This window comes from Megascapheus bottae, chromosome 2 (assembly GCF_031878675.1).
Source record: "Megascapheus bottae isolate mThoBot1 chromosome 2, mThoBot2.hap1, whole genome shotgun sequence".
Taxonomy (NCBI): domain Eukaryota; kingdom Metazoa; phylum Chordata; class Mammalia; order Rodentia; family Geomyidae; genus Megascapheus; species Megascapheus bottae.
In genome coordinates, this window is record NC_143510.1 from 3363573 (window position 1) to 3388836 (window position 25264).

At 37.4% G+C, this 25264-nt stretch overlaps 1 pseudogene; it reads right to left on the bottom strand.

The window, feature by feature from the left end:
* Nucleotides 1-503: 503 nt before the first annotated feature.
* Nucleotides 504-1272, bottom strand: LOC150066276 (centriole, cilia and spindle-associated protein pseudogene; annotated as a pseudogene).
* Nucleotides 1273-25264: the final 23992 nt, after the last annotated feature.

The window sequence follows — 25264 nt, forward strand, 5'->3', positions numbered from 1 at the left end:
AATAAATACGTTGCTTAATTTTTCAGTAGCTACCAAAGTTTTAGTCTCCTTACAAATGGAATAAATTATAGTAATGAAAATCATTTTTCATTTGATACTTGTATGCAAAGAAAACTATACATAGTTAAAAAAGAAAAAATAGAGCACTGTGCTGCAGGACAAAACAACCCCACAAGCAACAGAATGCAGCGCTACTCAGAACCAAAAGCACTGGGCTCTGCTACACTAAAGGAGATGTCTGTTAGGAAGCATCTGCAGCTGTTTAAAGGCATTTGGTGTACCTTAAAAGATAAACATGCTTTAAAATTCCTTCAAGAATATCAGAGATTCAGAGACTTGTCTTTGTAAGTAACCAAATGTCTATGGCTTTGACTCTCTCCCTACTACTGAGGTAGGCAACCAATATTCACCAAAATAAATTTCCCTAAGAAAAGCCTGGCATATTCAGCACGTTTCTTCAAACAACTGGTTTCATTTTTCTCTTCTTTTGGAACAAGCTGGTCCTAGGCCCTTGCTGAGTAACAACGCATGTACTCTGTCATCCATGGGTTCTCAGCGGAGACCTTCCCCTTCCTACTCTTGTCCACATCCACAGAGTGAGCACGCTGTCTTTGAGCAGCCAGTTTCCTTTTCTCCATCTGTCTTCTGTTCTTGGCTCTTAACACTGATTCATGAATCTCATTCACAGAGGCAGACGCACAGACATTGTGGGTCTTCTTATTCCCTGTATCCATCTGTTTCTCTCCCCAGCCATAAAGAGCAAATGGGTGCTTGTTATCCTTTATTTGACTTGAAGACCTCTGGGGACTTCTGACTGGTTTCTTATTCTCTAGAGCAAACAAGGTGCTTGGCCGCTGCCCAGCTTTGACACTGGTGGGTGTCTTGTCACATGTGTCTTTTGTTCTGGGTTCTGGTTTTTCTTCTCCATCTTTCACTGGCAATGCTGACAGCGCTGCGTCTGGCTTGTCCTTGTCTTCGGGGTCCCTGGCCTTCGCGTCAGGCCGCTCCAGCTCCACCCGCGCCGAGGGCAGCCAGGGCTCGGGGGACGCGGCGGGGCTGGACACGGCCGAGCCATCGAGCCATCCAAGGCGTGGTCCGGGCCCCAGGCGTTCCAGAGCCAGGGCGCATGGGCCTGCTCCAGCAGCCCTCGGCCCAGGCCTTAGTGCCACAGCTCGCGGTGTCACAGCTCGCGGTAGCAGGCCACGAACTCGTCCCAGCGCGGCTCCGGTAGCGGTTCATGTACTCACTCTTCACGCCACTGCCCGGGGACATGGCGGTGCCGAGCCGGCCCGCACCGCTGCCCTAGAAATCATTTCTTTAGGAAAAATTGTAATGGTATTTTTGGATGACCCCAGCCCCAACCCATTTGATTTAATTAGTTCTAGAATGAGCTACAAACCTTGGAGGCCTCAGTAAAATCCACCCCTCATTCCAGCTTCCACAATGAGCATAAGTAGGTGGCTAGATGTGCCATAGAATGGTGGCACTGTCAGACTCATCATGCCTGATCCAGACGGGACTGACACTCAGTGAATAAAAAAGGACAACATCATTCCAACATCTCTTCTAAGCTTCCAACTTCATTTATAAGCTGAAATTAAAAGGGCATTGACTTTGGAATTAACCACTTCATGTATAGTTTCTGATTGTATTATTTGGCACACTATTTTGTCCTTTCATTTTTAATTTCTCCATAACAATAGAGGTTATGCTGTCTTGATGGAGTTCTTATGAAGATTAAATTAGAAAATACATGAAAAGCTCAGGAAATATTGGCCCTGCATGTTCTTATCTGTGTTTCCTGTAGTTAACCTCTTTTTCTTGTTTTAATTTTCCTCTCACTATTTAGATCTATCTAGATCATTTGCTGTCGATTTCTACTGGCTCCTTTGTTTCTTTCAGTGACTCTGGGTAATGAGTAGGATTCTTTTATTCCTTCAAATTTACTGCCACTAGAGGGCGACGCGGAGGAAACACTGCCAGTACTTCTTGTTTTAAAAGGTAGAATGATAGTTAAATAAAAGCATGTAATAAACTCATATGTTGAACTGAAACTTATCTGTATAAGTAATTTTTAAAGGTCTCTTTAAAAACAAGAATGTAGGCCTGGCGTGGTGGCTCACGCCTAGAACCCTTGGTTGGTACTTGGGAGTCTGAGATCTGAGGATCACACTAGCTTTGTCAGGAAAGTCCTCAAGACCCTTACCTCCAAGTAACCATCCAAGAGCCAGAAAGGGTGCTGTGGCTCAAGAGGTAAAGCGCTAGTCATGAGCAAAGAAGCTTAGGAATAGCACCTTGGTACTGTGGTCAAGCCGCAGGACTGGCATACATATGCACACAGCAAGCAAGCAAGTAATAAGGTTTTCTAAATCACTGTCTATTCTCTACATATCTATACTTAAAAATAGATTTTATTTTCTCACCCATGATGTGTTTGTTTTAAAAAAAGATATATAACAGCAAATGACTCTTTTTTAACAAGAATTAATTGTGAATATTGTAAAGTCAAAATGAAATTTACATTGTTATTAAAATGGAAATGCTTTAGGTGCATTCTTATTTTTACCTTAACTGCCAACAAATTGAATGTTGTCTGCACTTAGTTCTCTGAGCTACTTTAAATATTCAATGACTTAACTTTAAACAACCATATGTTCTAAAGTATGTAAACATTATCCACAAAAAGTATGTTTACCTATGAATAACTAGAAACCGTGGAATAGCAATATTTCATAGGAACAAAAGTAGACATATCTATTGTAAACATTTCAAATCGACTTGTAGCACCCAATTCAGAAAGAACCCTTTATATTGATTCAGTTCCCTTTTACATAGATTGTGCGTGCTGGGGAAGTTTTATAAGTTTCCTGCTCCTCTTTGCTTCTTGCACTGTTGCCTCATTTGAGCAATGCTGCTGTGATTCCCCTGGGGACATCCTCACTCCACTGCAGACAGTTACACCTCTGCAGTGCTGCTGCTGTGACAGAGCTGTCTGTGCCCTAGATAACCAAGAGACAATGGAACTGCCAGGCCAGCACTCTAACATCTCACCACTTCAAAAACGTTCTGTTCTATTTTCATGTTCAAGTTACACCTTGAGAAAGGCCCATACAATGTGATTTAAGATCCTTAATGTTATTAAGACCCATGTGTGTGTATTTGTGTGTGTGTGCATAACCAGTGGGGAGGAACAGGTGTTGGTAAATACAGTTTTGGGGTAATAGTATTAAGTGAAAATGGTCAATAAAATTATAATGGTGGTAGTACATACACATCCTAGTGATTGCAGGTTTGAGGCAGGAGGATCATCAACCTGAGACCAACCTTGCCTATGTAGGGAATCCCTGTTAGGAAACAAGTGACCCCCATCGTACCTCCCCAACAGAGATTGCAACAAACCCCAATTTTTCATCTCATTACAAAGAAAACTTCAATAGACCCAGGTTCCAGAGTTTCCTGGGAAATGGAAATTCCCCTGAGAAGGTGAAAGAGAAGAGGAAGGAAGAATACAGACAGCATGAAGAACTCCTAGGTGTCCAGGACCTGCATCCCCTCCTCTCTTGGTGAATGCCACCAACTCATGTTAGCATTGTTCTGTCTCCTCTCAAGTCCCCTGCTTCTTCTCATGTCCTCTTTCTCTGTGCAACTTTTAGGGAAGGCATAGCGGTGAAGTAGACACTCCACAGGTTTTAGAGCCCTTGGGAGATCTAGATAGTGGTTCTGTTTTTGAATGGCCATCTTCCATGCAACTTCCCATTCAGGAACCAGGAGGAAGTATTGGAAAGGCCAAGAGGCCAGCGTGCCACCTAGCATTTGGAAAGGATAACAGTTATCCTAGGTATATGTATGTGACTCTTTGTCCCTTTCATCTGCTAATACCTCATTTCTTTACTCACTCATTCTGTCATTTATTTCACAAATGTATAATAAGTAACTAGTATTCATAAGAACACTGAGTTTCTTGTCCTCTATCCACTTAGGGTTAGGATCTATAAACCCAAACAGACATTCCATTCAGAATTATTCTTCCTTCTTCCAGACCCTAACCCAAAGCTGTGTCTTCTAAGGGATACTGATAAGATTTCATTTATATACTTGATTCTAGTATGTGCATGATTACTGTAACCATATTCCAAGCTTTCTCCTTAACACTTTATACAAGTAACCTGCTATGGGCTAAGCACTGCTGTTACCTACTAAATCTGGCTGCAGTCAGCTAAGTATTTCTGGTATCTCTGCACTGAAAATAGGAAAAGCTAAACCAGGGTAGCAGCTTTGGCTCACACTTGTGTTCCTCACTACTCAGGAGGCTGAGGTTTGGAGGATCATCGTTCAAAATCATGGTGTCTGAGAGTCTTCACTTTCAGAATAACCAGCAAAAATGAGCTGGAAGCATAGTTCAAAGTGGTAGAGCACCCACATGTGAGGCCCTGAGATTAAACTGAAGTATGACAGAAAAGAAAAGAGAAACCTAAGATACAGGGGTAAAGTACAGCACAGTTGAGAAGGCAGCATTCCTAGAAGCACTCCTCCTCCAGGGCCAGTTTTATAATGAGTGTGCAAGCCTACATGTGAGGTATGGGGTAGAGGTGCTGCATTTCTTATGTGTTTTATTACTCACTGAGATTGCCTTTTCAATTTGGATTGACCATATTGTTCTTACTATCAGGAGTCAGTTGTCATTAGGCTTATTCTGTTAGTACTGAATTTTATACATATCCATTAATAAAACAAAAATACGTTTGGCGACGTGGCTTTCCTCTATAATCCTAGCTACTCAGGAGGTAAGGTAGGGGATAAGGTGCACCCTAGCTCTAGGCAAATTCAGGAGACCCTTACTCTGTGGAATTCCTTTAGTACGTGTACCCTAATGTTATTTGTGTTATTGTTCACAATAAGCAAGGCATGGAATGAGTGTAAGTATCTGTTAATATATTTATATATATATGTATTAAACCATAATATACACACACAAATCCATATATATGGATATTTATAAGCTATATATAACCACCAAAAATACACGTGTACATTTATATTTGCTTTATGTCATATATAATGGTACAATACCTATAAAATGTATTATGTTAATTACATATATGTATAATATGTATGCATACAAAGAAAGAAATATTTTTATTGATAAACCCAAAGACATCTTACCATTGACACTAGTGTAGCTGAACCTGGAAGAGTATTTTTTTATTTTTTTATATTTTTTTATTGTAAACAATAAAATGGTTGCATTATATTTACCAGATAGAAGGTGCATTACTTCACAAACATTGTTATCTTTTCTCATGTTTAGGCCCCCATTTCCCTCTCCCCCAACCCCAGTCCTCATCTTGTTATTTTCCTTCCCTAACTGATTTCAAATAACAAAATGAGCATATATAAAATATATCAAATAGCAAGATAAAATACAGTAACAATATGAGATAACCAAGGGACAGCAAAAGTGGAGATAACATAGTACATTAAGGACAACAATAACTCAGTACATGGCTTTTGTTTCTATATCCTGGAGGTCCTTTTATTTAGCGTTATCCTATACGGCCTTATGCGTCTAGATTTTGCTCTATTATAAATCTCTGCTAGGAGAGCCCAAGGTTTCTACTGATTATGACAAATGAGGAAACCATTAAGCCTATGTTCCTTTGAGTCTGGATTACTTCACTTACCATGAGGTTTTCTAAGTCTTTCCATTTTCTTACAAATGATGCGATGTCATTCTTTCTGACAGCAGCATGGTACTGTTTATTTGTATGATTTACCTAGAATTTAATATGAGGAGGTTTCTTTAACAAGTCCTTTAGGTGCAGATTTGAAGATTCACTTGTTGTCCATTCACATATTTGCTCATTTTTTTTTGCCAGTCCTGGGCTTGAGCTCAGTGCCTGATCACTGTCCTTGGACTTTCTCTGGGTCTTCAGTTCTATTCCACTGGTCTTCAGGCCTGTTCTTGGGCTGTTTTGATTATTATAGCTCTATAATAGAGTCTAAAGTTTGGCAATGAAATTCCTCCTGCGCTCTTCTTTCTGCTATGAAGTGTTTTTGCTATACGGGGTCTTTTATTGTTCCATGTGAAGTTTTGGATTGCTTCTTCTATTTCTTTAAAGAATGACATTGGGATATTGATGGGTACTGCATTGAATTTGTAGATAGCCCTTGGCAAGATTGCCATTTTCACGATGTTGATTCTTCCAATCCAGGAGCATGGGAGGTTTTTCCATTTCCTCAGTTCTGCTTTAATTTCCTTTTTCAGGGTTTTAAAGTTTTCATCAAAAATGTCCTTTACATTCTTAGTTAAGTTAATCCTATGTACTTTATTTTCTTTGAGGCTATTGCAAAAGGAGCTCCTTTCCTGGTTGTTGCCTCGTTCCTCTCACTGTTGGCATATAGGAAGGCAGTTGATTATTGAGGGTTAATTTTATACCCTGCTACCTTGCCAAAGTTTCAAATCAGCTCAAGCAATTTGGGAGTGGAGTCTATAGGTTTCATTAAGTACAGAATCATGTCATCTGCAAAGAGAGAAAGTTTCACTTCCTCTTTCCCTATTTTGATCCCCTTTATGCTTGCTTCTTGTCTTATTGCTCTGGCTAGGAATTCTAATACTGTGTTAAAGAGGAGTGGAGAGAGTGGGCATCCTTGTCTCGTTCCTGATTTTAGAGGGAATGGCCTTAGCTTTTCACCATTAAGTACAATGCTAGCTGTGGGTTTGTCATACACAGCCTTTATTATACTGAGAAACGTTCCATGGATTCCTAGTTTCTCCAGAGCTTTTAACATAAAGAGGTGTTGGAGCATCCCAGGTTTGGGATGGGTGCACGACAGCTGCACTCACCCACTCATTCTGGGGTTCATGAAGGCAGGAGATGTGGCTCACTCAAATCTCTGTTGAGCAAAGGTCCCAGAGCAAATGACGAGGAGATGTGTGAGGGCCACGCACAGTGGGATGTGTAACCCCACGATGGGAGGACCGCAGAGTCCACAAGGGGAAACCACTTTTTTTGGCCACAAGGACTTACAGGCTAAGCCTTTTTCCAGAGAAGTTCAGTAATGGACGCTTTTCTCATGACAGAATGTTGTAAAGGCCCAACTTCCTGCAAAATTGCCTTTGAAGTGTTTCCTTTTTTATTGTAATTAGTAAAAGGGTTACATGATATTTGCCAGATAGAAGGTGCATTAATTCACATACATTGATACCCTTTCACGTGTCTTGGTACCCGTTTCCCTCCCCCCCACACCCCCCACCCGTCTTGGTTTTCCCCCCTTCCCTATCAAATTTCACATATCCAAATACAAATAAATTCAATATATCAGATAACAAAGTGAGATACTATACCAATATGAGATAACCAAGGGACAGCAAAGGAGATGAGAGACAACATAGTACATTAAGGACAACAATCATTCATTATATGGCTTCCACAAGGGGAAACCACTTTTTTTGGCCACAAGGACTTACAGGCTAAGCCTTTTTCCAGAGAAGTTCAGTAATGGTCGCTTTTCTCATGACAGAATGTTGTAAAGGCCCAACTTCCTGCAAAATTGTCTTTGAAGTGTTTCTTACCCAACGCATACTCAATATGCCATGAGAATGATACAAGAATTTCTGAAAGGAATAGTCCACCAAGATGGGATTCAACCATTAATGAATAAAATATTTGATAATATCGATGAAATGACAAAGTGTGTTTCATTTCTGATGGGAACAAGCAATTATATTTTTAAAGAAATAAAACATTTTTATCTATAGCTAGATATATATCTATATATACTTATATAGATATAGATATACAGTTCATTTCTACTGGTATATATAGATATATGTAAATATAGATATATAGCTCATTTCTACTGTTCAGAATATTTGTGCTGTCTCTGTGCAAAGGGCTTACTTACCTTGCTAGTTGTCAATTCCTTTTCACCTTTTGTCACCAATATATCCAGAGAATATTGACAGGTCGAGACTCAGCCAGTTAAATTTCAAATCTGGTCTTTTTGTTCCCAAAGTTTTCAAGTGGCCCTGCTGGAAATGTGTGTGAGGAGAGTAAGAAACCCTGGAAGTATGCAGGCCAGTGAAAGCCAGCAAGTGTTTTGTGAGAACTCAGTGCTGCAAGGATAACCCTAACCGTAAAGAATCAAGTCTGGACTGCAGATTCTGAGAAAGTATCAGTAAGTTATAGCATTTGTTTAATAAACACTAATTACAACTGTTGTTTTTATGAAGAAAAGCTTCTTTTGTTTAAAGTACATTCTAATAAAACAAAATAGTGTCCTTTTCATAAAACATAATATATACTGCTTGTATTGTACTTACAAACTGACATGTTGAGTGATAATCTCTTTGTACAATTATTTAATGATAACAAAAATATAATTTTAAAAGAGTTAAAAAAAGAATCTTAGCTAATAACTGGAAAGGATTTTGCCTTTTCTGAATTTCTTTTAAAGAGGCCCGTTAAGCTATAGGTAGACTTCTGGACAGAGGAGTTTGGTTAGGGATGAGAGGAATCAGGTGACATAAAACGTACACCTCTTTAGATGTGAGTGTGTCCTAAGAACGTGTTGAAAACTGCTACACAATGATCTGCACAGATATGGTTTGTAGAAAGCCTGATACATATTTCTTGAGGATTCATACATTTCTATGATATGAGGATAATTTTGTCATAAAGCAAGTATTAACAGCAATACCCTGACACTTAAGGAAAATCTCAGTTAAATGTGATGTCATCTGTATGCCAAAGGATACTTAATTCAGCAGAGTGGAAAAAGTAGGGACCCGTTAGACATTCAAAGGCAGAGCAAAATGGAAGGATTCCACACATACATTAGAATGCATTACAAATATTATATATTTGTGCACACACTGGTAACACATCACAGGTGAATGGTTGTAATAGGAAATCAGGGGCCAGGAGTCTGGCCTACCGGTAGAGTGCTTACCTAGTATGCAGGAAAACCCTGCTTTGATTCCTCGGTACCACATATATAGAAAAAACTCCTGGAACTGATGCTAAGGCTCCAGTGGTAGAGCTCCAGCCATGAGCCATGAGGACAGAGCTCAGGCCCTGAGTTCAAGCCTCAGGACTGGCAAAAAATAGGAAATCATTTAAAAGTCAGTGGTCTTAACAAAAATGAAATCTATCAACAAAAGCTATAAAATACTTTCATTAATGATAAAGGTAATTAATATAAGGGAAAAGTTGCATCATCCATGCAGTCTGTATTCAAATGGTCCTGAGACCATTTGGTAATCAGCACCAGGGAAGCCTGTGCAAGTTTCCCCAGAAACTGAGATATCCCCAGGAAAGAGGAAAATCAGTTGATTTGGTGTCCAAGACCCCAAATATCTGACACATGCTCCTCCTCTTGTGCATCAGAGGGATGACATGGGGGAGGAGAGGAGTTGAGAAGGTTGGGACTGGCTCAGCAGGAGAGGTTTTGGCTAACAGACCCTGTACTTGGTATGTGTCGTGGGGGGGGGCGGGGAGGGTTACACAATAGCACACAAATGCTCTTTAAATAACCTAGGTTGCTGTTACAAGAAAGTTCATTCGTGGAAGGTTGTGACATCAAAGGTTACTCTCAAATATTATCTCTGTCACCCTCAGTGTGTGGGCACACACATATCTCTTCATACATTTTCTTATTATTATATTGATATGTTTTCTCCAGTGAATGTCTAAATTAGAATTTATATATAATCGAATTTACTATTGAAGAAGAGAACCAGTATGTTAGATCAGTGGTGAAAATTTGAAATTAGATGTGTTTCATAGTGAGTTTATATCTTCTATATATCTTCTATGCCATCTCCTTGAAAGACAAATAGGAAAAAACTAGATATTAAGGTAATGTTGTATACTTACATGCATGTGTGTACATCAAAATACTATCCCAAAGTTTTTCAACTCATTCAAAATAGAAATGTATTGCCCTCACAGTGCACTAAACCTATGCAGAATTTCCTTTCAGCAGCAAATGAAAGCAATTCATACTTAAATATGAAGATTCATACTTAAATGTGATGATTGTCAAGGCAAAAATCATCACCTAAGGATCGTGCTGGGCCTTTAAAATGCCTGTAATGGAGTTTAGTATCTCTTGTGTAATATTGCATGCATTGCATTTTGTTACACTTATTATACAAATTGAACTGAATAACAATTTGCAGTTTTACATCCCATGAATATTTTCCAGAATACTCCATCAGTAGTTAATATGCTAACCAACTTTACTGAAAGGCATACAGATGTGCCAGAGATCTATCTGGGGACTTTAATTATCACCTTGTCAAATTCACATTATTATCTTGTGAGTTTATTTCCATAAAGTATCCCCTTTGCTGTTTCACAATTTAACATTTGTCTATTTCTCTTATGTTATTTGTATCTACCAGCACCAGTCCTTTGAAAGGAGATAGTTGTCTGTCAGATCTAAAGTTTACTATAAATAACTTGGTCAAATATATTTTTATAGACAATTGGTTTGGGCAGAAGAAAGGTCTATACGGCCTATTAAACAGTCCTACAATCAGTAATGCCCCCACAAAGTAGACCACAAAGTAGACCAGAAGTAGTTCAGAAATAAATGAGATATTAACACAAAGGAAGAAAGTCTAGATTTCCCATGCTGACTTGAAGTGATCTTGCATACTGGGAAAAAAGTACCATGGTCTGGATATGCTGAAGTTGTCAGTCAAGTATTTATGTGCTGGAAATCTGACCACCCTTAATTATGTTATGGAGACGTAGAACTTTGAAGAAGGCCTGAGTGTTTGGTTATTTGGACATGCGAGTTTAGCCCTTGGAAAGAATTAAGAGTAAATTCTTCTTAGAGAGTTATTACAAAAGAAAAAGACAGCCTCCTTATGCTCTTATTTCCTGTCTTCCTTCTTCTAATAGTATATGAGATATCATTAAACTTGAGAATTTTCCCTTAGCTTTGCCATGAAGAAATCTGTTATCTTTAGAAAAATAACAGCCTCAGGCACTCTGTTACAGTAGCATAAAATGAACTAGTATAGTAAGTTATTTTGAAAGCTAAAAATTGTACTTTCTTCAGCCTCAAGATGAGAGGGGGCTTTCTAAATGTTGCTGAGAAATATCACTCCATGGGAATTGGGAGTATAGGCATAAATAACTTCGGTTTTTTGTAATAGATCAAAGTGGATATATTTTGGTAGAGATGAGTACAGGGAGTAAAAGTATATTCTGAAAGGACTAAGGGAAATTTAATGTATTTCCCTAGTCTTTCATAAAAGGGTAAAACTCAATGGAGAGATTTGTTCCAGGTTTATCAAGTTTTAAAATATTCCTTTTGAATTGAAATTAAAAGTTACTACTTAGTAAATAGAAAGTAGTGTGACAACTCATTCCTTCTTTTCCCTTTCATATTTCAAAAAACTTCTATTTGGGGCCAGGAGTTTGGCCTAGTGGTAGAGTGCTTGCCTAGCATGCACAAAGACCGGGGTTCCATTCCTTGGTACCACATACATAGAAAAAAGCTGGAAGTGGTGCTGAGGCTCAAGTGGTAGAGCTCTAGCCTTGAGAAAGTCCAAGGACAGGGCTCAGACCCTGAGCTCAAGCCCAGGACTGGCCAAAAAAAAAAAAGAAAAAACAACAACAAACGCTTCTATTTAAGAGATTTGGGTGTTGTCATGAGGTGCCCTTAATACTCACTAAGGTGTGTTACTAAACGACTAAGTATTTTAATAAGATCTTTAGCTAATCACCCTTGCCTGTGCCAACCCCCAAATATACACATCAAGTACTTAAAACACTGCACACTTATGAATGAAGTAGGAGTTATAACAGGAATGAGGCTTCCCTCAAATCCTTCCTTCAGAAAAGTTTTCTACCAACTGTAGCTCCTTTCTCAGGCAAATGTATTAGGACAAGACTTAAATTAAAAGAGGGTAAACGTTCAAAAGAGATGGTTGTGTGGAGGAAAATAAAATGTTTTAAAGGAGTCCCTGGCAACAACTCAAGAAGAGATCAGAAACTAAAGGCAGGTAGAGTCATATCATTAGCAGTAAAATCACTGTAAATCACAGTGAATCCATCTGACTCTCTTCCTAGAAAAGGCACCATTGTTAGCATTTCCGTTTGATACATAAATATACAATTCGGAGTTATATCTTGATATTATGCATGTTTAAACACTGACAATAGTGGAAGTGTTATTTAAAATAATTAGGAGAATAATTTTTTAAAGGAACAGTATTTTAAAGCCCCTTTGGCTACAACTAAATAATGTTATAATCTTTATCTGACAGAAGAAAAATCTACTCCCATCATTGATTACTTTACATTTTGCACTAGTTTTCTATTTTTCCTTCTGCTTTCTTATGCAGTTCCATAACTTCTTCCAATATTCGTGGATTTTTGCTATGAAACATAGCCACTCAGTGAACATCTTTGTGGTTGCCTGAGGCAATGGAGTGATTGATTATGCTGCCTGCATTTTACAGCCTGACCCACCTCTGGTCTGCTTGCCACCTTAAACAGCGGCATTAAAAAAAGCAAATCAACACTTCTGTAATGTTTTTTCACTTCTGTATAAATTCTAGAGACAAATATCAAGTATTTATTTTCATGCAATGAACTTCATGATATCTTCAGGTATAATCACTTTTTATGTCAGGCAAATGAAAATCATCTGAAAACTCCTGTGGTTCAAACGTTTTCCTAATCTCTCCACCAAGTTTGGATAACTTCGTTATCATCTTCCTGGTTTTATGGGCCTTTATGTATTTCCCCCCTCTTGTTTCCTTTTCCTGGTGAGGCCTAAACTCCATCATTTTATTTTAACTTCTCAAAACAGTGATGGAAGCACAGTGAAAGAATAAGCCAAGAGAGGAAAAGTTAGGCCTACCATCCAAAAATCAACACGAAGACACTAACGATAAGACTCCACAAGCAATTTGTACATATTTTCGTAATAGTTCTTGCAGCCAAAAGTTATTTTTGCAATCTCTTCTGTAGTTGTAATTAACTTAGAATTTAAGTAAAAGGAGGAAATGTTAGGGGCCACTTAAGGAGGAACAGAGAAGGGACCTAGGACCACTTTAGGTGAAATGAAGTCCAGATATCTTAGTTGTGGCAATTTCCTAAAGAAAGCACGGCCAAAGAGGTGGAGGGTAAAAGTGTGATCCTGATAATTGAATTCAGTCTTGATAAGCATTGGAACTATTTAACTGCATCAGAAACTAATAATTACTACAAATGTGTGCTCATACAGCCAGGATAAATAAAAACAGCTGTGAATGCATGTGAACGTGCAAGAATAATGGAGCTGTCATCTGTGTCTGTTTTAAAATAAGGCTTCAGTAAATGCAGTCCTTTGTGAGGCTGAATCAAGTGGTATTTTCAGGACTCCTTTGGGGCAAGGACAGTCAAATGCCTAACCCACATTTGCAGTACTGGAAGCCCAGAGAAAGCCTCTGACTCCTTCTGTGCAGTAAAGAGAAACACTGATTTCTGACAACTGGAAAGCCACCAAGCATGTAAAACAAGTAGCAGACGCACCCATGGAGTCACTTCCGTGAATGCTTTCCTGAGGGCATTTTCTGAAGGAAACATTTGAATTGAATTTGTTTAGCTGGATTTTCCAAAGTGATCTCTTTAAAAGAAAGTTTAACTTCTAGACTTGCTAGGATAAGCAAACCAAATTAAATAGCATGAATGCAAGTGGAACAAATCAAACTTCTCAAGTTATCCAGGCAAAAGTTTTGCCCTGGGTTTTATTTGTTTTAAAGAAGTTCAGAGCAAAAAAAACAAATATGAATAGACAAAATACAAAAAGAAATTTTGAAGGAACTTATGAACTAAGAATGATTATAAGGTAGAAGGGTAATGAAGAGAAGATTTAATCATATATAGCATTTACTCTGCGCTTATACTGGAATAAGTTTGAATCCTGTGCTTGATAGTACAAGTTGGTAAATATTGAAAGTTGTATTTTTATGATTATTAAAAGAACAGAATATTGTTAAGAGAAAATTCTTATAAGCAATTTATTATTTGTGTGATTTTGGAGACAAGTACAGGAAAGAACACTTAAATGGTGAAATTAAAATTCTGGTACAAAAGGGAAAATTAAAAAGAAAATATTCATAACTGAGAAAATACATCAGATATATCCATCTATGTCTCAGGGATATAAAAAAGACTTCTCAATTTAGAAAGCACACAGTCATTTGAATTATTTAGTGCATCATACATCCTTTTTCTTAACTTTATGTTATTGGATTCAGTAAAAGTTTTAGAAATCCGTTAGTGAGTCTATTGAATCTTTATCAGTGTCCCTCCTTCCATCTTTCTCCTGCATCTCTTTCCATCCCATCTCTATCCCAAGTTTCAGTGTTCAGTTTTTTCACAGCGTAACTTCAAAATAATGACAGTATTTGCTCACCTTTAGTTTGTCATAGATTCTCGATTCTTCCGTGTTTCAGCTGTCCAAGAATCATTGAAGTGTGTATGTTAGGCAACAAACATAGTTGATTTAGCCCAGGAAAAGAGCACCCAATAAATTAGTATGGGAGAGACATCATCCAATCACGGGGGCAAAGCATGTGCCACTAAAATACTGTTGAAAGCCTCAGAAATAATTATTTTTCCCATTATGCACAAAAAATAAATTAGCAAAGTCATGTAATTCACTCACTGAAACTGAGTTATGAAGGGCAAAAGGTAAATATAAAAGCTCCAGGGAGAATGGCTCTCCCGTCTCCACGTGTGCTTGGATTCAGTCTTGCCCGTGAGCATGAGTAGAACCTATAAGATGGTCTTGTGAGCTACTATTATACTTACAAATCCCATACTCCACAGATTTGAACAATGGATCTCCTGCTCTGATAACCTGGACCCATATACCTTCCAAGCTGAGATAGTTCCTGCTGCTATGAGATCACTTGGTTTGTCTCCTGAAGCCCAGTTCAACTACATATGCATAAGTTATCATTCAGTGGTCATGAGGATCCATTGCTGAGCCTTGAAACTGAAGATACTCCAGAGATTTCCAGTGCTTTCTAACCTACTAGCGACTCGGTCCAGTACATGTTGTTGCCCTTCTTTATTAAACTGGGAATCAATATTCAGTAAGACCAGGAGATGTGGCTACAGGTGTACAGTTGTCCCTAGCAATGAGAATTTCACCCACTTCTCCTTAAGTCCGGATATTCAGGGCCTGTCCCATGAAGAGAAGTGCTCATCATTCCATGTCTTTCTCGGTCTATTTTGAAACAGCCCTTCATTGACTGTCCAGCTGGCGGATGTGACCTTGTTTGAGCGGCTGAAATTACAGAGTGGAATGCATTTGAAATGATAGCCAATTTCTAATGATGGCTGGGGCTCTGAGGTGCTCTAATAATTAACCCATCCAGTTTGGTTCACCGAAGAAATTGGACGTGAGTGAAAAAATTTTTAAAGTGAATTTCAAATATATAAATGATCTTGCAGAAGCAGGATTCAAAATGAAAAGTAAATTATAACTTTTGGAATTGATTTTTAGGCAATTTGTAGGGATCCTTTGTGAGAAAGGCAGAAGATAGTCTAACGTAAAACACTCCTATAGGAATAAATGGAGAAAACTTTATATTCCATCTAAAATGAAAGGTAATATAAGCAAAGAATACAAATATTTTAATGGCTTTACTGAATTTTACTATTTTTTCCTATAAAATTCTGTTATAAAGTAAAATATCTCTGGTATTTTTCTGTTTTCTTTTTTTAATATACTTTAGTTGGTCTGTGACTATTAAAACAAATAGTAATAGATTTTTATCTTTTCAGTTGAATTTTTGGAAACAAATATATTTAAGTAATACTTTTGTTAATATAATTCATAGAAATGCCATTAGATAATAAATAGCTGCAGCCACAAACTAGAAATGAGTTTAGATTCTCAGCTTGAGGTTCAGCCCTCTTGCTCTAGGGGCTTTTCTTTATAACTTTACTGATGCGTGGCACATTCGTTTCAAACAACTAAATAAAACCCAATGCAATGTGCATGGCCTGATCATGCCTGCACCTCTCTAACCAGAATGTCCATACATGAGATTCCAGTACCAGTAATTGAAGTGTGTTGGGACAACACTGTCACTTTCTGTGGGTACCATGAGAAGTGTGACAGCCCTGGCTTAGCTGTTTCTGTGTAGAATATGTAGGAAAGTAGATAGCCCGTGGTAAATGTCCCTAGCCACTGAGTAACATAAATTAAAAAAAAAAGATTTGCCTTCAGAACAGAAATGTAGTAACCTCACCTTTTTCAATGCTGATGCTGATGTGATGCCAGCTTGCCTTTCCTAATGCCTGTGAAGTTTTCTCTTGAACAAGAGGAAGAACTTTGCTGCCTTCACTCTGAGGATGGAAGGACTAACTGCAAATATGTAAAAACATGATTCTTTATTGAGCGCTAATAAAAAGCTTTTCTACAATCAGCGTAAACTTACACATAAGCCCCAAGATCCCCTGCAGTAGTAGCTTTCAGTGAGCTGTACAAATCTTCCATTTTCCCCGAGGATCTCCAAATTGAAGGAATATTCCAAGCCAATCTTGTGGCTATTGCTAATTGTTTTACCACTAACCAGCACTGTGTCCTGAGATCCACTACATACTTGTTTGAGTTATTCTGTTATCCCAGCTACAGCCTGAAAATGTCTTCTTTGAATAATTCACAAGAATAGTGTGGAGACAAGATAACATGCAAAGGTTAAAATTTGGAGTACAAATGATGAATGGTACTTCTTTTTTATTGTTATATAGAGAGGGGTTAAAGTGATATTTGCCAGATAGTAGGTGCATTACTTCTCACACATTGATATCCTGCTCATGCTTTTGTCCCCATTTCCCTCCTCCCACCCATTCCATTCATCTTGTTTATTACTTACATTGTTTATGTTCAAATAATTTAATCACAATGTTTCTTAAATGAATAATTTTCCTGTTACTATGTATAATTATGACTATATTTCATTATCCTAAAACCACGGCATGAAGGAATGAACTTGTTCAAACTATACTGTAACAAATGCTCACATGTAACGCAGTGTTCGTAGCACCTGCTCATGGTCTCCTAGTTTTTTCGACTGTATATAGCATCTGAAATCCCCCTATCCTTTCCCTAATATTTGCTTTCACTAAAATTGGCCAGTCTGTGAGAGGTTTTTGTTATTTGGAAATAAGAATAGACATATGCAGAAGTTAAATTAATTTCTCACTAAATTGTACCACAGGGTGTTCTTCACCTGAAAATTGTCATCCTAGAAAATATACGTGACTCACATTCTGGGATCTTGTTTCAATGTATCAGCAGAAGGAACATTCTGTATTATACCAGGGGCTCATATGACTTACAGGTTGGTCATTGTGATTATTCCTTAAAGGTCATGTGAGACAGAAAAATGGCTGACCTGAACAATATTGTCTATGGTTATTTGTGTATCACCTAAAACCACAATGATACACCTACCATGATATTTTCCATTAAGAATCATAAACCTCAAATGAACCATATAGTGTATGCTTCTTTTCTCCTACAATTATCAAACTCTGGTTTTTAAGTCTGAGTTTATGTCTTAAAAATTACTTTAATTTTCTTCTTCAAACTGGATATGTTGTCAAAAGAGCTAACCTGGCTCCACAAGGCTCTAAGTGTAATTGACAAACTTTACTGGCAGCAGGTAATCAAGCATTTATTCCCATCTTTCCAAAAATAAATGTTAACAACTATAATAAAAATAGTAATAATAAATGTAAATAATAACTGAAACAAAAAATTGTCTTTGTCTTTTTACAGAATTCCTAAAACAATAAAACTAGCTTTGTCTTTTTTTTTTCAGCCAGGGTAAGAAGGGGATCGCTTACGAAGTTATTGTAAGAAACTTTTAAAATATAAAGTGGTAGAAAAATCTTGAAATAACAACAGTATTTTCCATTGTTTTGCTTAGATTCCAGAGAAACCATTTCATTCTTGTTTCAAGAATTTCATAGCTTTAATAAGTTTCCCATAACTAATATACATGTTCACGTTTAAGAAGTCAGTCGTTACTTCCTCACTCCCATAATGCCACTTTTATTTCTATAATTAGGGATTTTTCACATCTCCTAAGGGAACTGTTAGCAGAGAAGTTTCTCTGAGCAAACTTTCCTTTCACTTCAGGTTCCTAATATCTTCAGTTTCCCTTAAAGGCTAACCTGGAAGGTGGCAATCTTCAAAGAGATTCACACAGAGAGGCCAAGTCTCTTTTATGTTCCCTTCTTAGTAGTTTCCACTGGTCAAAGAGATAAGTAGTCCTTAGAAGTAAAGTTGTGGGACCAAAGGGCTGGGCCAAAGGCCATCCAGCTATTTTCTCTCTTGATCCCAGTACTGTGGAAGCTTATGAGAGGAGATGCTTCCCAACAAGGCTAGTGGCAATGGACTGCCCATGTCACCTGCTGTCCTTTCTCATAAAGCAGTCAGAAAATAAAAACATAGTATAATTTGTACATGCTCATTAGATCTATGCGTTTATGTTACAGAGCAAAGTTGTTTTACCCTTTTTCACTTTCTGGTTCATTTATTATTTTAATGTCTCCATTTGCTGGGGAGAAAAACCCTGCAAGATGTGTATTTAATCACTGAGAAGATTAAAGTCAAAAGTTAAATTAAAAATGTAATTTTTGATAATCTCTTTCAGTGTTCAAAAGTACCCTCAGTTTTCTTTTATGTGTACTGATAATTATGTATGCCGCTATGCTGTGCGTAGATGCCCTGTAGCCTCAATTAAATATTATAACTATTTAATGAAAGGCAACAGGAATCTTGCAGTTAGTAATTATAACCATAACCTCAAATTGAAACTCTCCATTCACCCTCAGACTGCTTAATAAATTACAAAATGAAATGACCATGGCCATTATGTCTCTCAAAGAAGTTTTCATGAGAAAAGAATAATTGTAGCAGGCCAACTATCTTCTACAATGGTTTTGATGAAAGCATGACCTGCTCTCTTCCTTTATCCCCTTCCTCTGTTGAGGTTTTGATGAAATTACCAACTATTTATTATCTGTTATTAATCCACGTGAAATGTTGCACCAGTTTTTAAAATAATCCATATACTTTTACAGTCAATTTATTGTCATACTAAAAATAAATTGGATTATTTTTCTAGGAATATTTTTCAGTAAATTAAACCTAACTTCAAGATTAATATTCTTAGAAATAAAGAGGAAATGAGTGATCAGTCAATATCTAGCCTTATTTTTTTTCTAGTACTAATAATGTAAAATTTTAATGATGTCACATCTCTCTTTAATTTGAGAGAATAAAAATGTAAGCATGTAAAAATACGATTTCAGCAGAATGTTTGTAAAGATAAAGTTTGTTTAAAAGTTTTTGAAAATGCATGGTTGGAAGCAAACTAAAAGTGTTTGCTATCCAAAACTGAAATCCACGCCTGCAGCTCTAAAACCTAACACAGACAAAACTGTAGATTCCTAAAACTTCTATATACACAAATTCAATTCAAAACTTATAGCATTTTACTGAAAATTCTTCTAATATTCAATTAGTTGTTCAATTACCATATGCTTTGAACTATCCCCTGAAATGCCATTTATTGATGTATCATTTATATATTATTTATATATCTTAGACATTTTCATTACAGGGCAGAATTTTTCTGAATTCATGAAATTACTCTTACATTTTAAAAAATAGAATAAAGCAGGGAATTAGGACTTTCGACTCAATATTCAACAATGAGGAATCTTGCTTGTAACTTTTATGCTGATATTTTACCAACTGCCTATTTCTTAAAGTAAATGTAGTATTTTCCCTTTACCTTGTAATTCTTGGTTGCTTTTTTTTTTGCCAGTACTGTGCATTGAACTCAGGGCCTGAGCATGGTCCTTCAGTTTCTTCAAGGCTAGCATTCTACCACTTGAGCCACATCACCATTTCCAGCTTTTTCCTATGTATGTGGTACCAAGGAATCGAATCCAGGGCTTTGTGCAAGCAATCTCCCAATAGGCCAAACTGCCACCCACTACCTTGTATTCTTTTAAAGACAAGAGTCTAAATATTCATTCAGACATCCCATCAGTTCACATTCCATTCATATGGACTGAGCCCACTGCTTTTGAATTTTTGCTCAGATTGCCTGGCCTCTCTGAATTATTGTCATTATCTTTTGTTATGCAGATTTTCCAAAATCAGTACTGATCTTCCCGTATCTCTGAAACATATAACAAAACCTCTGATAGTGACATTGTCATCCAGAGAATTTTTAAAGGATGAAAATGAAAACCAAATAAACACACAGAAACAACACAAAATAAAATATAAGGTGAAGAAGAAAATGAAATGTATCATTTTAGGAAGAAAGCTGCCAAAAAAACGTTACCAGAGGGGCTGGGAGTTTGGCCTATTGGTAGAGTGTTTGCCTGGCATGCACGAAGACCCAGGTTTGATTCCTCAGTACCACATACATAGAAAAAAAAAAGCCAGAAGTGGTGCTGCGGCTCAAATGGTAGTGCTCTAGCCTTGAGAAATCCAAGGACAGTGCTCACACCCTGAGTTCAAGGCCCAGGATTGGCAAAAACAAAACAAACAAACAAGCAACAACAACAACGCTACCAGAGCCAAAAAGAGAGTGAGAAGGGCCTCTCCTTCTGGCAGAAAATGTGCACTGGAGGGCTACACACAACTTGTGAAGGTGTCAGATTTTTCTTTCCTTCCCTTTTTCTCACTGTTTAATGCAGAATTTCAGCATTATGAGAGTTATTTAGGACAAATCCATTAAGCCAACTGAGTCTCTCTTCCTATTCTGATGGTAAAGTACTAGTATCTCTCTAGCCAGCTGTCAGGAATATTATGCGAAGCACATGAGATGATCTACATGAAATTCTCCTGAATTCCATATTACTCTATGTGCAAGGCATCAGTAATAGCAAATGACGAACCATCAAACTTTTATTTCTAAATTTCGATTTCATTATTTTCAAAGCTCGAAGGCATTTAACCTTATAAATTATTTTTAAAATATACTTCTCAAACTATTGTCCAATGACCTTCTTTAACATAAGGCTATTTCTCAATTAAAAAAATTATTAAACTGAATGCGTAGTTTTATTTCTAGATACATAACGTCAAACATGAGCAAAGATAAAATCAGAATTCAGAAAACGTCCTTGAAGCCCCCATAAAAGGGTAGGTAGCCACTCGTTTTCCAAGAAAATAATCCCAGCATGGAACTGCTCATGTTCTGGTGACAAGAAGTCCTCTAGTCAGTTGTATTGCCAGAAATTGTTATACTTATAATACTTATTAGTAATCATTCTTGGGATTCCACAAGAATTAAAATAGCAGCCTTTGTCAGAAGTTCTCCCAAGTTGAGCCACTGCACGGAGAAAGGAGCCTGCAGATTCTGCTCTCCTCAAAACCTCCACCCCTCAGTTCTTAAGTCCAGGCAGGAGCGTTGACATAAACAAGGGTGTCTATGTTCTTCTAATCCCCATCCATCCCAGTCCTGCAATACATATGATTATGACTTAAAATAAGTCCTGACCCTGCAGATGCATTTTATTTCAAAATTGATCTTTAATTTCTCTTTCTATTTCCTCTCTCCCTCCCTCCCTCCCTCCCTCCCTCCCTCCCTCCCTCCCTCCCTCCCTCTCTCTCTCTCTCTCTCTCTCTCTCTCTCTCTCTCTCTCTCTCTCTCTCTCTCTCTCTCTCTGCCTCTCTCTCGCCCTATCTCTCCCCCCCCTCTCTCTTGTGCTTAAGGCTCCCGTTCTACCATGCTCTACCATTTGAGCCACAGCTCTACTTCTGTCTTTCTGGTGCTTAACTGGTGATCAAATTCTCAAGGACTTTACTGCCCTCCCAGTTTGGCTTTGAACTGTATTACAGGTGTAGACTGCCAGCACCTGATGGTCTTTCATTTCTTTAAATATATGAAATGCATATATTTAATATTCTCTGTGAAGTGTAATTGGCATCTGATTCCCCCAAATAGCTTTATGTTCAATGTTTCTTTTTTCTGTTTATATATTTTTATTGTAATGAATAGCAGGGTTACATTATATTCACCAGATAGAAGGTGCATTACTTCACATACATTGATACCCATTCTCATGTCTTGGTTCCCATTTCCCTCCCCCACCCCAGCCACTCATGTTGTTTCTCCCCCTTCCCTATCCAATTTCAAATAACCAATGAAGCGTATATACAATATATCAGATAACAAATTGAAATACTGTAACAATATGAGATAACGAAGGGACAGCAAAAGTGATGAGAGATAACATAGTACATTAAGGACAACAATCACTCATTGTATGGTTTTTGGCTTTCATTGGGCTGCGAGCGCAGATGTACCTAGATGTCTTCTCTTGGCAACTCTTTGAACCGGGCAATGCATATGAAAATCTTCCAAAGAAAATTTGAACTGCTTCTTCCACATTTAGTATTAAAATTATCTCTGGCTTACTATGTGTTTGTTTACTTTTGTCATGTAAAGTGTTTGAATGTGAGGTCTGTGTATTCTTGTTTTCTTAAATTATTGATTTATTTATTGTGTGTATATATGTGTGTGTGTTCATGCGCGTGTGTGTGCGTGTACATGTGTGTGTCTATGTTACATTTATTTGTGTTGTATTGATCACCTGAAGATATGGGTTGGATTTAGCTTTAGTTTTCAGTGCTCTCTGGAAATACTTCTGCTGACAGGTACACATGTTTTTAGGGCCCTTGTTGATGTTTTTGTTGTTTTTTCTACATCGAGTGACTATTAACAAATCAGCTTTAGTTCAACATTTTTAGATACTATCCTCTAGGTGAGACATGTTTTAGAATTTGACTTCTCTGTCTAGATTTCTATTTCTAACTAGTCTACAAATGATCACCTTAGTTTCTTTCTAGTGTAGTGATTCATTTACAAAATCTATGTTAGAAGATTTTAAGGAGTTTTGTGCCTGTCTGGGTATTAATTCATTCATCCATTCACTTGAAGTTCCGTTAGAAAATCTACTTTCTCACATCACTAGAATAGAAAAAAGATGTGTTGGGAGATGTTTTAATTCATACTCATTAACTATAATTCTTAGAAATGTACAAATCCTTCATGAAATTCAACCTTTGTCTGCCCAATGCTCTTGAATTGTCCTATTAGTAAAATAAACCACTTGTTTCAGTTCTTTAATCTTCTTATCTAAATTGTTGGCTTGCCATTTATCACATACTTAGAAATAATTTATATATTTATGTACTGTTTTCCAATGTTCTGTCAGTGTCTAGTGCAAGTTGTAACAGAACTGATTCCATAGTGAGGATAATCTGGTGTATAATAAAGAAGCACACTGCACAATTCTCCCCAAATAAGTGGCAGATTTCTACTGTATAAATGTAACAGATTTTTACAGAGTGCTGCTTGTGTGTTTTCATGAGTTTGTGTGATTAATTGTAAGTTGGAATAATGCAATTTCATTTAATATAGGCATTTTGAATAAATTTGATGTGGGCTCTACCACATCAAATTCTTTATAGGTTCCAATGCATACAACTTACAAAGTGCTGCTTTCCACAACCATTCAGTGGTTTCTTTGCTCCTAAACTTAATAAATTATCTTAACATTGTCTTTCATACAATTGATGTAAGTGCTTACAGACTGAATAATCTGTGTGATTAATCTTGGTTTGTGGTTGATGAATGCAGGTGGAGAAACAAAATAGATCCTTATCTGAACCAGGTAATTCAATAGGCACTTACACCTCTTTCCCAGAGCTGGCTTTGCAGATGGTTAAGTATCACAGTTCTATGATGAGTGAACTGACCATGTTCTTGATAAGTATTAATACAGTATCTCACAGGGAACTTTCTTAGGATAGAAAATACCCTTTATTTGGTACTATCTTCTTGTTTGAAAAACAAAACCAGAAATAACCCTGAAGCTAATTTCTTGACAAGATCTTGACAAGAAAATAGATTTTCTAGCTTTTCATTCAAGAAATGCATTCCTCTTTTGAAGAACTTGGAGACCCAGTATCCTGCAAACGTCTGCAGTCAAAGTTCTGCACAGTATTTGCTTGCAGATGTGAACTTTTCTATAGCTGGATGCCAAGCATGGTTCTTCCTCCAGACCTCAAAATCCAGGCTGCTTTTAACTATAAATTCAAGTCCTGGAATTGTTTTCATATCTCAGTCTATTCTAAAAGAATCAGGGGGTATCTAGTGGTTTTCATGAACTCGTCTGAACAGACAAAATAAAAGAAAACCGACAACAGGCTAAGGTTAAGATTCCAAGAAGGAAGAAAACCAAATACAACACTAAATAGCTACACACGACTTTGATGTTAATTTGAACCCCACAGGCTTCACAGATCATTTACTGGAACTCGGAGACATAACTCGATTCCTAGGAAATCAATTCATGAGGGCATTGCTCATCTAAGGATGTCTCTGAAGAGAGTGTGATTACAAATAGATGATTTATTGAAGTTTTTTGAAGCTTCATTTCTCTGACAAAATCAGACTAAAATTATCATCTTGTGAAATGGTTTGAGATGTGTCATCAGTTTGATTGGATCTTTCTTTACTGTCTTTGTGAGAACTTTCGGTGGTGTCTTAGATGGTTAGCAATGATCAAACTATGTGAGACTAAATAGTGAACTCATGAAACCATCTTCCTCTGCCTTCTCCCTCTGAGCTGAAGCTGAGTCTTAAAACTCATCCTTTCTTAAAGCATATCAGGAAGGAGACTGACAAATATGCAGACTATGCAATGCCTGTTGGGTTTTAGTAAAATGCCACTCTGCTGTAAGTGCCATGCGTTGATGACACAGGTAAAATCAGATGCATGCAGTCAATGAGAAAAGTGATTGCAGTATCAAAACTGCTATGCAGGCACACCTCCCAAAACTGTGCCTGCTATAGGTTGGTGTTTCTCGAAAAGGTAGCTGCAAAGGTAGATTTCCTAAAACTCAGCAGAACGAATCAAATTTCTTCCTGCAGAGGAAAGCATTTCCATGCTCGTTATTTTTTTCTCAGAGAAAAATTCATGATTAGCAAATATAGTCACCTAGATGAACATTTCTAAATGCTACCGATTAGACAACCTTCTGTGTGGAAAAACAAGTTTAGTGTTTGTCCTTAACCTCACCATCAGCTTCTTGGTTTCCCTTAGTATCTTTGATAAAATATCCCTTCAGTGTATCTCCATACAAAATGGAATGCCTAACTCTAAAGGAGTCACATTTTGTATTCATTGTCAATTAC